This window comes from Giraffa tippelskirchi, chromosome 12 (genome assembly GCF_054371585.1).
Source record: "Giraffa tippelskirchi isolate mGirTip1 chromosome 12, T2T-mGirTip1v1.2.pri, whole genome shotgun sequence".
NCBI lineage: Eukaryota > Metazoa > Chordata > Mammalia > Artiodactyla > Giraffidae > Giraffa > Giraffa tippelskirchi.
This window is the reverse complement of record NC_137286.1, coordinates 82461730-82477496: the sequence shown is the minus strand read 5'-3', so window position 1 is coordinate 82477496 and position 15767 is coordinate 82461730. Positions and strand designations below refer to the sequence as shown.

The window sequence follows — 15767 nt, the reverse complement described above, 5'->3', positions numbered from 1 at the left end:
ACCTCCCTGAGTATATAGATGATGGTGTCATTAACTAGTAGAGAAGGAAATGGCAACCCACTCCAGTATTCTTGCCTAGGGAATCCCATGGACAGGGGAGCCTGGTGGGCTGCTGTCCATGGGGTCGCAAAGTCGGACACGACTGAAGCGACTTAGCATGCATGCATGCATGCCATTAACTAGGGGATGAATGTGGAAGCTTCTGGAATACAGGCCCCAGAGGTGGATGAGATTGGGCAAGGTGGGAGTAGGAAAGCCTTGAAGTTAGTTCTTCTGAGATGTGTATTGAGCACCTGAGGCATTTTGGTCAGACATACAGAGGAGTAGCAGGAGAAGGATTGGGTGTGCACATCACAGGGCTGAGAAAGATCTAAACACAGGAATCATACAATTTTTTTCAGCTTTATTGAGATATAATTGACAAAATTGTAAGATATTTATAGTGTACACTGTGATGATTTAATATATGTATACATTGTGAGAGGATTCCTCCCATTATTAATTGACAGATTTGTCACCTTATTTATTTGTTAATTTATTTGTTTTTGTGAGAACAGTTAAGTTCTACTCTGTTAGGAAATTTCACTTATAGAGTACAGTGTTATCAATCATAGTCACCAAGTTTTACCATAGATCCTCAGACTTCATTCCTCTTAGAGCTGAAAGCTTATACCCTTTTCCTGGCTTCTCCTTATTTTCCCCTCCTGTGGCCCTTGGCAACCCCTTTTCTACTACCTGTTTCTACAGTTTGATTTTTTATTTAAATTCCACATGTACGTGCTATGAAGTATTTGTTTTTGTCTATATTTCACTTAGCATAATGTCCTCAAGTTCATTCCATATTGTTATAAATGGCAGAATTTCCTTCTTTCTTATGGTTGAATTATATCCCATTCTATACATACATATATATGCATACACACACAGACACCAAATCTTATATTGTTTCCGTATCTTGGTTGTTTTGAATAATGCTTCAGTGAACATGGACGTGCAGATATCTCTTTGAGAATATGTTTTCATTTCATTTAGATATATACCCACAGGTGAGATTTCTGGATAATGTGGTTGTTCAATTTTTATTTTTTGAGGAATCCGCATACTCTTTTCCATAGTGGCTATACCAATTTACATTCCCATCAACAACGTACAAGAGTTCCCCTTTCTCCACATTCTTGCAAACATTTGCTATTTTTGTCTTTTTTACTGACACTCATTCTAACAGGTGTGAGGTGATATCTCATTGTGGTTTTGATTTGCATTTCCCTGATGGTTAGTGATGTTGAGCAACTTCTCATTATCTATTGGCCATTTGAATATCTTCTTGGAAAAAATGTCTAGTTCCTCTGCTCAGGTTTTAATTGGATTGTTGGAGTTTTCTTATTTTTGAGTTGTATGAGTTTTTATACCTTTTGGATATTAGCTCCTTATCAGATATATAATTTGTAAATATTTTTCCCATGTTATAGGTTACCTTTTCAATTGTTTGTGGTTTCCTTTGCTGTCCAGGAAATTTTTAATATATGTAATCCCACTTGTTGATTTTTGCTTAAGCTGCTTTTTTGCTTTTGACATCAAATCCAAAAGGAAAAAAAAAAATCACTGTTAAGAGCAAAGTCAAGGAAATATCCCCTATGTTTTCTTCTAGAAGTTCTATAGTTCCAGACCTTACATTCAAGTCTTTAATCCATTTTGAGTTGATTTTTGTGTATGGTATAAGGTAGGGGTCCAGTTTCCCTCTTTTGCATATGACTGTCTAATTTTCCCAAGATCTTCACTGAAGAGACTTGCCTTCCCCCATTGTACAGTCTTGGCTCCTTTGTCATAAATTAATTCACTCTTAACGTATGAGTTTAATTCTGGGCTCTCACTCTGTTCCATTGGTATATAGTCTGTTTTATGCTAATATCGTACTCTTATGATTACTATAACGTTGTAATATAGTTTGGAATCAGAAAGTGAGATGTTTCCAGCTTTGTTCTTCTTTCTCAAGGTTGCTTTGACTGTTACTTTTTAATTTGTGGTTCCATACAAATGTTAAGATTATTTTTCTATTTATGTGAAACATGCCATTAGAATTTTGATAGGAATTGCCTTGACTTTGTAGATTGCTTTGGGTATTATGAATATTTTAGCAATACTAATTATTCCAATCCATGACCACAGAATATCTTTCCACTTATTTGTGTCTTCTTCAATTTCTTTCATTAATGTCTTATTGTTTGTTTCCTTGGTTAAATTTGTTTCTAAGTGTTTTATTCCTTTTGATGCAACTGTAAGTGAGACTATTTCCTATTACCATATAGAAATGTGACTGATTTTTGAATATTATTTTTTTATTGTGGAACTTCACTGAATTCATTTACTAGTTCTAACAGATTTTTTTTTTTTTTTGGTGATGTCTTTAGGCCTTTCTATGCTGAGCGACTGAACTGAACTGAACTGATGCATAATACCAGGCCATCAGCAAATAGAGACAATTTTACCTCTCTTTCCAATTTGGATGCATTTTATTTGTTTTTCTTGCGTAATTGCCCTGGCTAGGCCTTTCATTACTATGTTGAACAGGAGTTGAGAGAATGAGTATCCTTGTCTTGTTCCTGATTTTAGAAGAAAAGCTTTCAGCTTTCTTGCATTAAATATGATGTGGATTTGTCATATATGGTCTTTATTATGCTGAGGTATGGGCTTCCCAGGTGGCTCAGTGGTAAAGAATCCACCTGCCAAGGCAGGAGACCCAGGAGATGAGAGTTCAATTCCTCCTGGGTTGGGAAGATCTCATGGAGGAGAAATGGGCAACTGGCTCCACTATTCTTGCCTGGAGAATCCCATGGACAGAGGCGCCTGACAGACTATGGTCCGTAGGGTCGCAGAGAGTTGGACATGACTGAGGACAGCGTGCCCGCATGCTGAGGCACATTCTCTCTATACCTGGTTTGTTTAGAGAAAAAATTATTGAACTTGAATTTTGTTAGATGCTCTTTCTGTGACTGTCGAGATGCTGACATAATTTGTATCCTTTATTTTGTTAATATGTTTTATCACAGTATTGATTTGCAGATGTTGAGCCATCCTTGCATCCCTAGAATAAATCTCACTTGATCATTGTATTTGATTCTTTTAATGTATTGTTGAATTCATCTTGCTAATATTTTGTTGAGGATTTTTTACATTTATATTCATCAAGGATACTGGCCTGCCACTTTCTTTTTCTGTAGTGTCCTTGTCTGGTTTTGTCATTAGGATAATGCTGGCCCCATAAAATGAGTTTGGAAATTTCCCTCCTCTTCTATTTTTGAAAGAGTTTAAGAAGAATTGATGTTAATTCTTCATTAAATATTTGGTTGGTGATCTGGTTTGGAATTTTCTTTGTTGGGAGGTTTTTTTTTCTTTCTTTCTTTCATTCTTTCATCTTATTTTATTGAGACCAAGCTTTACATGAGATTGGTTGGTTTATTGGTTTATTCTTGGTTGGTTTCGCTAAAAGTTTGTCTGTTTATCTTTTTTTTTTTTTAAAGCTTTTACTTTCATTGATCCTTTTTTAGATTTTTTTTTTTTTTATTTAGACACTAAAGGACCTTAGAAATCCTTTAGGGATTTTTAAACCAAAGAGCTTAACTTGTTTTCTCTGCTTTTAAAAGACAAGGTATCTTTTCTCTAAGTGGAAACTTATAAAAATCCTGCCATAGAAGATGATTGTTCTCCAGACTCCAAGTCCAGATCTTCTATATTTGGCTGCACTTTTCCATGCTTGTCCAGATATGCTTACAGAGGCAACAAAATATGTCTCACTCCAACCCACTGGTGGATTGATATCAGAAATTGCTCAGTTAGAGATTCATTCCTTTGACTTTATATTTCATTATTCATAAAAAACAAAGCCCATGCGAGAAAAGCACAGTAGGATATCTTTAAGCCCCACTAATTCTTAAGACTTTAGTGAAACCAAGTTTACATTCTTTCTTTGGAGTCATTTTTTGTTGGGTAGATCTGTGGAACTGAATCATGAAGAGTACAAGGGGGAGAAACGGGACAAGGTCTAGGGAGAAGCTCCAGTGAGAAGAGGGGGCCTTATATGGTTATTTCAGTGAGGCCTGAATCTGAACTGTGTGGTCATTTTTTCTAGATTTGCCTGTCTCACACCAACTATGGACATTTTCAGTGCCTTAACTTCTTGTTGGTTTTGACACATTTTGCTAAGACACTATGTCTTCCTACTTCTACTTCTGGGAAATATTGCATGTTTCTTTGAGTGGGGGATCGTTCAGAAAGGCCTGAGTCTCCATCCAGGTGAGACATTCGTAAAGACTGAATAGATCCCTCCACCTACCCTCTTACTCCCCAGCCCAGATATAATCTGGGGGACTACTAGCAAGAGCAAATCATGGTTCTTTTTCTCGGTTAGCTGCAAACCACCAGCAATCCCCTAAACTCTGCCAGATGGCTTTGCACACTGTGAGTTGGAGAGAAATCGTCTCCAGGAAATAATTGCCAGTCAGGTGGTCACCCTGCACTGCTAACATTCCCTGAGAATCGATGAAAGCTGCAAGCATTTTCCTCAGTGTATTTATGTCCACAAAAATTGTGTGCTGTTTTCAGAAGCCAGTGGAACCCTTGAAATACTATCTCTAGAACCTCTAGGGTGCATGGAGGCCAGATTAAGACGCCCTGAAGGAAGCTGGACTCTCTAGGCCATCAATGTCTTGAAGACAGTCACTGGTGATTGCTACCAACCTAGCCTATCGAAGCCTCACAAACCCGGCCAACATGGACCTCAGAAAACGGTGACTGAAAATGGCAAAGTCGTTCACTTCTTCCCTGGCCTTCAGTTTCCTCAGCCACAAAATAGGGAAAATAATAATAACCCCTACTTAGCTCAAGGGGTTATTGTGGTCATCAAATTGTTTTTAAACAGTTACATATTAATCAAGAATGAAAAATCCAAATGCCTCTCAGAGTGAGGGTGAGGGGCAGGCAAGTAACATAAATCTGTTGCTTACAAACAGATGAAAATAATAGAGAATGGTGAGGTCTGTGGCACACTGACACAGGCCTCATGTGAAATTCAGATTTTATGAAATAATGCGCAGCCGTATAGAACATCTGTGGGCTGAATTTGGCTTTAGACTGTAAGTTTTAGATTTCCAAAAAATGTAAAGTAGGGCACTCTATTAACTGATGTGTGTTGTGGGTGGGGGTGTGGGGGGTTCCAGATGGGACCACCAAGGCCTATTTTTTATGTTTATGTGCCTAGCCTAGAAGACTGATAATTTAGTATGGTTTGGAGGGGCTTTTCTTTAAAGTATGTCCCTCTTAGGCCTTCCAGGAACTGAAATCTTAACACTAGGGTGTAGGGACTTGGGGGGAGGGGGAACAGTGATGATTAAGAGTTCAATGGTTCTCATTGAAATGCAAATATGTTATCTATAATGGAAAACCTATTGATTCTCTTTTGGCTGTTAACACTTAGGCATCTTAAGACAGTAATCAAAAACCTCTGTAAATTGTCATTATACCCTTTAACTTTAATATTGCTGTTTGAGTACCTACTGTGTATGAGAGACCCTACTAGGGGCTGGGATTAGGTGCATGAATACTGCCCGGTCCTGCTTTCAAAGGCTTGTGATTGCAAGGCCCAAGGTGGTGCTTGTTGTTCATTACTGGATACCTGGTGCCCCATGGTGCCTGGAACGTAGTGGGAATTTACGACACGCGTGGAGGCCAGGCACTGTCATAGCCCTGTGACTTGCATGACAGATGCCAAGAGTGAGATGTGGTGGGGTCTCTGGGTTTATCAGGAAAGCTCTAGGAGGGAGAGGAGCCTGGGGAGATGGATACAGGCTGGGGGAGAGCAGGGGGTGAGATTGAAGGAGAAAGAGGGGATCCTGCTGGGAATCCCTTTCCCTAGCGGATCTGAGAAGCTTGAGAGGTGGCGACCCCAGGAGGCGAGGATGTCAATGAGCAGGGGGAGCTGGGGAAGGGCTGGAGTTTGGGGGCCAGCAGGGGCAGAGCTGATGGCAGGATGGCTCTAGGGACCCACTGGGGCTAGTGGTGGCCAGCTGAGAAGGCTCTGCTGAGGGGCCGGGGGCGCGCAGGCCAGGCTGTTAGCAGGCTCCTAGCCTGCAAGGGCTTCCCGCAAGGTCTTACTAGGTGCGTGCAGAGCCACACACGCCCGGTGTCCCAGGTGGCCCTGGACTCTGTGATGTCTGCCGCTGGCCTCATGAGAACGCTCCTTGGGTAGGAGTTAGACACCTTTCCCAAGCCCTTTCCCTTTTTCCTGGCACTTAGAGAAAAAGGTTATCTTCTAATCCTCTTCCAGACTTCAGTGATAATTTTAATAATTGCAGGCTTTTATGTTGGTTATAAGCTCCTGATAACAGAGCTCTTAATTGCATCTCTTATCAACGGCCGTTAGAGCAAAACAGTCTGAAAGTGAAGACAGGGGTTTCAGGTGTGACTTGGATTCCCTCCCAGGCTGGGCACCTTGACTTAGTTTCAGATCAGGACATCCTGTTCCTGGGAGTGAGGCTCTAAGCTTGACTCTTATCTGTGCACAGCCTTAGTGGTTTTTCCTGGTTTATGCAATCTCACCGACAACATTTCAGCCTTGTTGCCTTCCGTTTCAACCTGCAGGATGAGAGGCTTGAGTATCTGCAGTTACTGCACAAGCCTGATGTTTTCACACCTGGAGCTACTGAATGATTCCCTTCTTCTTTAGTCTTTAGAAGCCTTGATTTGCTCATTTAAAAAATGAGAGCAATCACATCTAACTGATAAGTTGCTGTGAGGAAGCGTGGTATGGTTGAAAAAGCATGGATTTCGGAGTCAGATGGACAAAGCCTGTAATTCTTCTCTCCCATTTACCACATTACTCTGTAGTGTTGGGTTATTAACATGATCTCAGTTTTCCTCAACTGGCAAATTCACATCATCGTGATGACCTTCATTTGGCACATACAAGCTTGGATAAGCACACTCCTTTTCTTCCTCATCCGTATGGCTCACCCAAGTCTCAGCTCCTTGTGGACACATAAGGAAGACTCACCATGGTGTCTTATCTCTCACCTTCCCTGGGCTCTCAAAACACTGCAGAACTTGGCGGATCTCCCGTTCTCTACTTACCATTACCCTTTCTTGCAAAATGACCACTCCTCTCTCTCTCACCCCACTCTTCCAAGAAGTTGGCCTCCAACACCAAGAGGTGCTGGGAGGAAAGCAATCTGATTAAATTGATTCATATCAATGTGCTAAGGAATGATCCACCTCTCGGCTTTATAGGAGTATTTGCATTTTCTAACGGAATTCCTATTCAATGGCAGCATCACCTTGGTAAGATTTCTGGCCAGAGGACAAAGGAAAGTATAGAATTTCAGGCATTATGGATGAGGCAATGGTGTTAAGATTGGAAAGGTGTTGGGGTTGGTCAGTTAGGCAGCCTGCAGTGTCTTGCACCTAAATCTGCAGCTGGACAGGATATGAACAAAGAGCACAGCTATTTGAGAGCTAAATCTAGAGGGAGATGCTATCTATCTGCATCCAAGTGCAATTCATTCAAAGATCTGAAGGATTAAGTTCTGGCCTGCTGTTAAAATTATTGTTTAGAATTTGCATGCCCCATTTTATTTTCAGGGTTCTTTTTATTCATTAATTAGTTATTCATTTATTTAATGCAGTTTTTAATTGTGTGCTTATTCCATCTTGCAAAGGTGGAATTATTCAGAGGAACATTTAAAAGAAATTAACAGTATGACAGGGCTTATAATTGTGCTTTAATCTTAAATTAATATCCCTCCCATTTTCACGTTACCAGGACAATTATCCCGAACGGTACCAGAAGCAGGAAATTATGTATTGCCCTATATATGGCATTCCCTCCCGGAGAGCACACCATTTATCACGGCTTTTTAATCTCCTCCATGTGCAATGGAAGATAAAACATCTCCACAATATTTCAGGGTTTGGAGAAGATTAAAGCCCTACACACACTGTGTTTGTTTCCCCCAGTTCCTCTGCTGTATCTAACTGGGTCAGAGTTTCGGTGGGTTTAGATACACCTGTGGACCTCCCTGGCGGCTCAGTGATAAAGAGCCCTCCAGCCAATGCAGGAGACTTGGGTCTGATCTCTGGGAAGGGAAGATTCCCAGGAGTAAGAAATGGCAACCCACTCCAGTATTCTTGCCTGGGAAATTCCGTGGACAGAGGAGTCTGGTGGGCTACAGTCCATGGGGTGGTAAGAGTTGGACATGACTTAGCAACTAATAACAAGACATACTTGTAGGAATGTGGTTGTTTATTGGGGGTTTCTGGGGACCCTCTGAAAAAGTCACACAAGTAAGCCCAGCAGGAAAAACTGGAAGCATGTAGGTTTCTCTTAATATTTTCTTCTCCCATAGCTTCTTTATCAGTGCTAATAGAATATGCCTGTGACATTTGCTGAATTAAGAGTAAAGAGGGCAAAGCCACCATGTAGATCCTTGGACTGGTTGTGGATTTCCTTTTTCTTAGAAAAGAGACCCTCACTGTAGGCTCTAGGCCTCAAATGGAAGAGCTGCGCCTACCTTGTCTACTTTCAGAGGAGGCCTGAGAAAGATGCTTTGAGACCCTGGATAACAATCTACTGGAACCTGTCTTCATCAGGGACCTCCAGAGAAACAACAGTGTTTCTCTCCAGAACCAGTAGTGTAAACCAATATAAATAGGAACCATATAAACCAATATTTATATAAATTGGCTCATACCACTGTAAGAGTTGTCAAGTCCAAAGTCTGTAGGGAAGTCTGTAGGGATATTCACATGAGTTTGAAGTTTGTCAGCCCAAGGCAGAATTTCTATGTTTCAGTCTAGAGGCAGAATTTCTTCTTTTAGGGGAAACCTCAAGTCTTTGCTCTTAAGCCCTTCAACTGATTGGATATGGCCCACCCATATGGAGGATAATCTGCTTTTACCTTATGTCAACTAATTGTGACAAACGATCTCAGCCAAAAGCCTGAGTGATAAAAGCCAACTGATTGTAAATGTTAATCATATCTTCAAAAAAAATGTCCAGTAACACCCTGGTGAGCATTTGACCTAACAACTGAGCATCATAACCCAGCCAAGTTGACACATATAACTGACCAGCACCGAGAAGCAAGCATCCTGCTCAGTGTGGAGTCTGCAGTGCCTTCCTCACATGACAAGCAGGGGACTCCAAAGCTGCCTGTCACCCTGACCATACCTCATGAGCTTGTATAGTTGGCAGTTTTCGCCATCAAACTGATTCCCTCCTTTGGAGAAAAGCTCAGCGTGGCCCTTTTGCAGGAGGGCCAAGGTTTCTTTCTGTGTACCTTTACCCTCTCTTTGGCATCACTGCCCCTCTTCCTAACTCAACATTCCTGACCTCTCACACAGGGGCAAGGGCATTTTCACAATAGCAGTTTTGAAAATAGCAGTCTTTCATCCACATGTAATATACATCCAGAAAAAGATACAAACCATAAGAGCACAGCTTGATGAGCTTCACCTTCACAGAACCAGTCCCACACCCAGAGAGAGGGCATTCTCAGTCCTCAGAAGCCCCCCTTGTGCCCACCCTGGTCACCACTCCTGACCCTTAAGGTGACCTCTATACTGACCTGTGGCAATACACATGAATTTACCCTTTGTGTTCCATATAAGGAGATGGCACAGTACATCTCCTTGCACCACAGCTTCGTTTCTTGTGGGGAAATACCATGCTGGGAAATGCCCTGGGTTCCTGGTCCTCCTCTTTCATCTCTCCTTGCACACCACAAAGCCGGCAGCTCCATTGCACACGGGACATTGTGCCAGAGACTGTGGACACACACAGTTGCCTAAAGGATGTTACAGAGAGCAGCCGATGGGGACACCAGAAATGGGCCGTGTAGCCTCAGAACTGGCTTCAGCCCCGAGTCTGTCATCTCTGCAGTGCCCCCTCCAACTGTGGGAAGCCCTCCTGACCTGCCCGGTGGAGAAAGGGAGCTGATAGTGCTCTCTCAAGCTTTCCTTTCCTGGCAGAGCACGGGCTGGGAGCTTCTGACCTGCTGTTCTTGCCTCTCAGAGCCCTCCTGGCTGTTTGTTTCCTGATAGCCTAGGACTAAACAAAAACAGCTTGCTGATAGTAAGTGCTGTGGATGGTAACAATTTATCACACCACCTCCCTGATATGGTGCTTGTATCTTACTAACATCATCGGGTGCAGGGCAGCCCCGCACTGGGAGGATGACCCGTGTGGGCTGTTTGCTTCCCTCCCCTTCAGCGGCTTCTTCCCTCCACCAGACCCCTACAGAGGCCATCACCCAGTGTTGAGTCCACGTGTCCCTCTCTTTGTGACACTGCTCTTGATCATAGATATTAGCTCCTTCCGCACCTCCAAGAACTCCTGATGCCTGCGTTGTCATGGCCAGAGGACCTTTCGCTCCTGGGATCTTGCCCGCACAAGACTCCTGTTCCTAAAGTGTCTCTTTCCTTCCTTTGCCCATCACCACTGCTGGGTGGCTCTCCTCGCCCACCTCTCCACAGCCCACCCATCCCTTCATTCTACCTGCGAGATGCCCATGTGTCTGAGCCATTTTTGTTTTTACATTAGAAAATGTCAACTTTATTGAAAAATGGGCTATATATGTACCATCACCACCTTCTCTTCTGTTATAATTTTTTTCCTTTAATTTCTTTCTTTTTTTAAAAATAAATTTATTTATTTTAGTTGGGGGCTAATTACTTTACAATATTGTAATAGTTTTTGCCATACGTTGACATGAATCAGCCATGGGTTTACATGTGTTCCCCTTCCTGGACCCCCCACCCACCTCCCTCCCCATCCCATCCCTCTGGGTCATCCCATTGCCCCGGCCCTGAGCCCTTGTCTCATGCATCGAACATGGAATGGTGTTCTGTTTCACATATGATAATATACATGTTTCAATGCTATTCTCCCAGAACGTCCCACCCTCACCTTCTCCCTCAGAGTCCATAAAATTGTTCTATGCATCTGTGTCTCTTATTCTGTCTCGCATATAGGGTTATCGTTACCATCTTTCAAATTCCATATATATGCATTAGTATACTGTATTGTTTTTCTTTCTGGCTTACTTCACTCTGTATAATGGGCTCCAGTTTCATCCATCTCAGTAGAACCGATTCAAATGTATTTTTTTTAATGGCTGAGTAATATTCCATTGTGTATATGTACCACAGCTTCCTTATCCATTCGTCTGCTGATGGACATCTAGGTTGCTTCCATGTCCTGGCTATTGTAAACAGTGCTGCGATGAACATTGGGGTACACGCGTCTCTTTCAATTCTGGTTTCCTCGGTGTGTATGCCCAGCAGTGGGATTGCTGGGTCATATGGCAGTTCTATTCCCAGTTTTTTAAGGAATCTCCACACTGTTCTCCATAGTGGCTGTACTAGTTTGCATTCCCACCAACAGTGTAAGAGGGTTCCCTTTTCTCCACACCCTCTCCAGCATTTATTGCTTGTAGACTTTTGGATAGCAGCCATTCTGACTGGTGTGAAATGATACCTCATTGTGGTTTTGATTTGCATTTCTCTAATAATGAGTGATGTTGAGCATCTTTTCATGTGTTTGTTAGCCATCTGTATGTCTTTGGAGAAATGTCTGTTTAGTTCTTTGGCCCATTTTTTGATTGGGTCGTTTATTTTTCTGGAATTCAGCTGCAGAAGTTGCTTGTATATTTTTGAGATTGTTTGTCTGTTGCTTCATTTGCTATTATTTTCTCCCATTCTGAAGGCTGTCTTTTCACCTTGCTTGAGCGCGCAGCGGCGGGCAGACGCCGCGGCGTCCCGCGGGCCGCCGCCGGGGCACGCGTCCCCGGGGTGCGCACGCGCACGCGGACTCGGCCTCGGGCGCGAGCCGCCCGTCCCGACGGGGCGAGAGCCGCCACGGGGGAGGCGCGGGAGGCGGGCACGGGCCGCGGACGCGCGGCGGGGAAGGCACCGCAGAGGGAGGGGGGGCCGGCCGGGCGCCGGGAAACGCCGCCGCCAAGGGCGGGACGGCGCACGACGGCGGACCGGAAACGCGACCCCACCAACCCCGCGGGCACCCGCCGCGCGGCGCGAGACCGTCCCCAAACCCCCCCCCCGACACCCCAGGGGCAGCGACCCCCCAAAGGCCGCTTGCGGCGCTAGGAAGCTCTCTCCAAGGGGAGGTCCCGCCACGGAGGCCCGGCAGGCCTGCGGCCTCGGCGCGAGCTCACGTCCCCTTCTCTCCTCTCGCGGGCGGCGTCCCCCCGGCCGCGGAGGCGGGGGACGCCGTGTCTGCACTTAGGGGGACGGAGGGCCCGGCGGCCCTGCGAGGACACCCCCCCAGCCGCGCGACCCTCGGGGAGGCGTGCACACGACACGGGGCACCCCGGAGGGGCGATTGATCGGCAAGCGACGCTCAGACAGGCGTAACCCGGGGCCGCAAGTGCGTTCGAAGTGTCGATGATCAATGTGTCCTGCAATTCACATTAATTCTCGCAGCTAGCTGCGTTCTTCAGCCATTTTTCTGGTCCTCTTGCCACCAGCTTCATCCTGTCCCTTTTTACCTCCATCTGGGTTGATGAAAATGCAGCCCTTCTCACCTCAAAGCTCCCTGTACCCATAGTCCCTCCATCATCACTGGATGTGCTATTTAGTCAGCCTTCCATCGCTGCTCAGAGCCTCTGGGACAAAGCTGCGCTTGTTGGCGAGGCATCCAAGCCCTCTGTGGCTTGTCTCCTGGAACTCATCTCAGCGGAGATCCTGCAATTTCCTCAGGCACCTCAGCCCCAGCTCAGCCTTTGCCACTCTTGCTGCTTTCGCTGATGCCGCCTTTGTGGGACAAAAAGTTCTAGCACTGGATGGATGAGTGGGATCACAGAGATCAAGCTCTTCATCTCATGGAGTGTCTTGGTACCTCATGCCCATTACACAGCCCCTTTCCTGATGATCCTTGAAGGAAGTGATCTTTCCCTTCTTGAACTCCATGGCATTTATCACCTGTGCAGTTCTTACCTTATTCATAATTAATTTTATATCTGAGTGTTTAACCTCCCTGTGTTTGACAGTTACGCTCCCCACACCCACCAAAGATATCCATGTCCTAATCTGTGGGCTGGACTGTGATGTTACAGGCAAAGGGGAATGAGAGTTGCAGATGGAATTGAGATTCCTAACCAGCTGATCTTGAGATGAGGAGATGATCTTGGATTATTCACACGAGCTCAGTGTAATCACAAGGATCCTTAAAAGTAAAAGGGAAGTCGCTCAGTCGTGTCCAACTCTCTGCAACCCCTTGGACTATAGCCTACCAGGATCCTCCATCCATGGGATTCTCCAGGCAAGAATACCGGAGCCGGTTGCCATTTTCTATTCCAGGGGATGTGTCCGACCCAGGGATTGAACCTGCATCCTCCTGTGTCTCCTGCATTGACAGGCAGATTCTTTACCACTGTGCCATCTGGGAAACCTTGCAGACAGCCTCTAGAAGCTGAAAAGTTTACTCCAGAAGGGAACCCAGCCCTGATAACACCTTTGATTTCAGCCCAGTGTGATCTGCCCTAGAATTATAAGACAATAAATTTGTGTTGTTTCAAGCCACTTTTGTGGTAATTTTTAATACCATCAACAGAAAACTAATGCACTCCCAGCTGAAGTTTGAGCACACACAGGACAGAAGACATTCCTTATACTTTTCACATGTCCCGGGCAGTGTAGCATACTGCCTTGTACACGTTGCGGGCTCAGCAGATGTTTGCTCTATGGCTGCAGACTAGTTCCAGGAAACTGAGGAGCACAAAGCCAGCCTTTGTGCCTTCCTGTCACCCCCTCAGAGCCCAGGGATGCCCTCCTGGGCTCTCATCCTGGCCCCTCATTACCAACGTTTTCTGTGCCCCATTCCTGATCTTATGTAATTTCTGTTAATGGATAATATTTTAAGATTGAACACTTCCTGGGAATATTTAGATTTAAAAGAGTAGCCCTAGATCTGTAAACACAACCACACCCCAAAGCATTAAGGCATAACGGTGGAAGAAGTAGGCTGTGAACAGCTCACCTGTCTGTGGCCTTGAACCAGCCTCCTATGGGGTTGTTTGTTCTCCTTGCCCATTTCTACTCTGGTGGACAAGAAATCAGAAGATGTGGGTCCTAAACTTGGTTTCCCCATCAACTTCCCAGGTGTCTTTAGAGGAATCACTTAATCTTCCTGACCCCGAGGAACAGGTTCTCCCTACCTCACAGGCCATCTCCTGTTTGACCACTTTGAGTTTACCTTGATTCATGGACCGAACATTCCAGGTTCCTATGCAATATTGTCGTTTACAGCATCACACTTTACTTCCATCACCAGCCACATCCACAACTGGGCATTGTTTTTGCTTTGGCTGAAACTCTTCATTCTTTCTGGGGCTATTTCTTCACTCTTCTCCTGTAGCATATTGGGTACCTACTGACCTGGGGAGTTCATCTTTCAGTGTCATATCTTTTTGCCTTTTCATGGGGTTCTCAAGACAAGAGTATTGAGTGGTTTGCCATTCCCTTCTCCAGTGGAAAACATTTTGTCAGAACTCTCCACCATGACCCATCCATCTTGGTTGGCTCTACATTGGCACGGCTCAGAGTTTCATTGAGTTAGACAGGGCTGTGGTACAAGTGATCAGCTTGGTTACTTTGGTTAGTTTTCTGTAATTATGGTTTTGATTTTGTCGACCCTCTGTGGATAAGGATAAGAGGCTTGTGGAAGCTTCTTGATGGGAGGGACAGGCTGTGGGGGAATCTAGGTCTTGCTCTGATGGTCTCAAAGAAATGCAATGCCAAGGAATGCTCAAACTACTGCACAATTGCACTCATCTCACACACTAGGAAAGTAATGCTCAAAATTCTCCAAGCCAGGCTTCAGCAATACGTGAACCGTGAACTTCCAGGTGTTCAAGCTGGTTTTCGAAAAGGCAGAGGAACCAGAGATCAAATTATCAACATCTGCTGGATTATTGAAAAAGCAAGAGAGTTCCAGAAAAACATTTGTTTCTGCTTTATTGACTATGCCAAAGCCTTTGACTGTGTGGATCACAATAAACTGTGGAAAATTCTGAAAGTGATGAGAATACCGGATCACCTGACCTGCCTCTTGAGAAATCTGTATGCAGGTCAGGAAGCAACAGTAAGAACTGGACATGGAACAACAGACTGGTTCCAAATAGGAAAAGGAGTACATCAAGGCTGTATATTGTCACCCTGCTTATTTAACTTATATGCAGAGTACATCATGAGAAACGCTGGGCTGGATGAAGCACAAGCTGGAATCAAGATTGCAGGGAGAAGTATCAATAACCTCAGATATGCAGATGACACCACCCTTATGGCAGAAAGCGAAGAAGAGCTAAAGAGCCTCTTGATGAAAGTGAAAGAGGAGCATGAAAAAGTTAGCTTAAAGCTCAACATTCAGAAAACTAAGACTATGGCATCTGGTCCCATCACTTCATGGGAAATAGATGGGGAAACAGTGGAAACAGTGTCAGACTTTATTTTTTGGGCTCCAAAATCACTGCAGATTGTGACTGCAGCGATGAAATTAAAAAATACTTGCTCTTTGGAGGAAAAGCTATGACAAACATAGACAGCATATTATAAAGCAGAGACATTACTTTACTAACAAAGGTCCGTCTAGTCAAGGCTATGGTTTTCCCAGTAGTCATGTATGCATGTGAGAGTTGGACTATAAAGAAAGCTGAGTGCTGAAGAACTGATGCTTTTGAAGTGTGGTGTTGGAGAAGACTCTTGGT

General features: G+C 44.3%; 1 pseudogene; it reads right to left on the bottom strand.

Moving 5' to 3' along the window:
* Positions 1-12397: 12397 nt before the first annotated feature.
* LOC145530742 (5.8S ribosomal RNA) lies at positions 12398-12502 on the bottom strand (annotated as a pseudogene).
* Positions 12503-15767: the final 3265 nt, after the last annotated feature.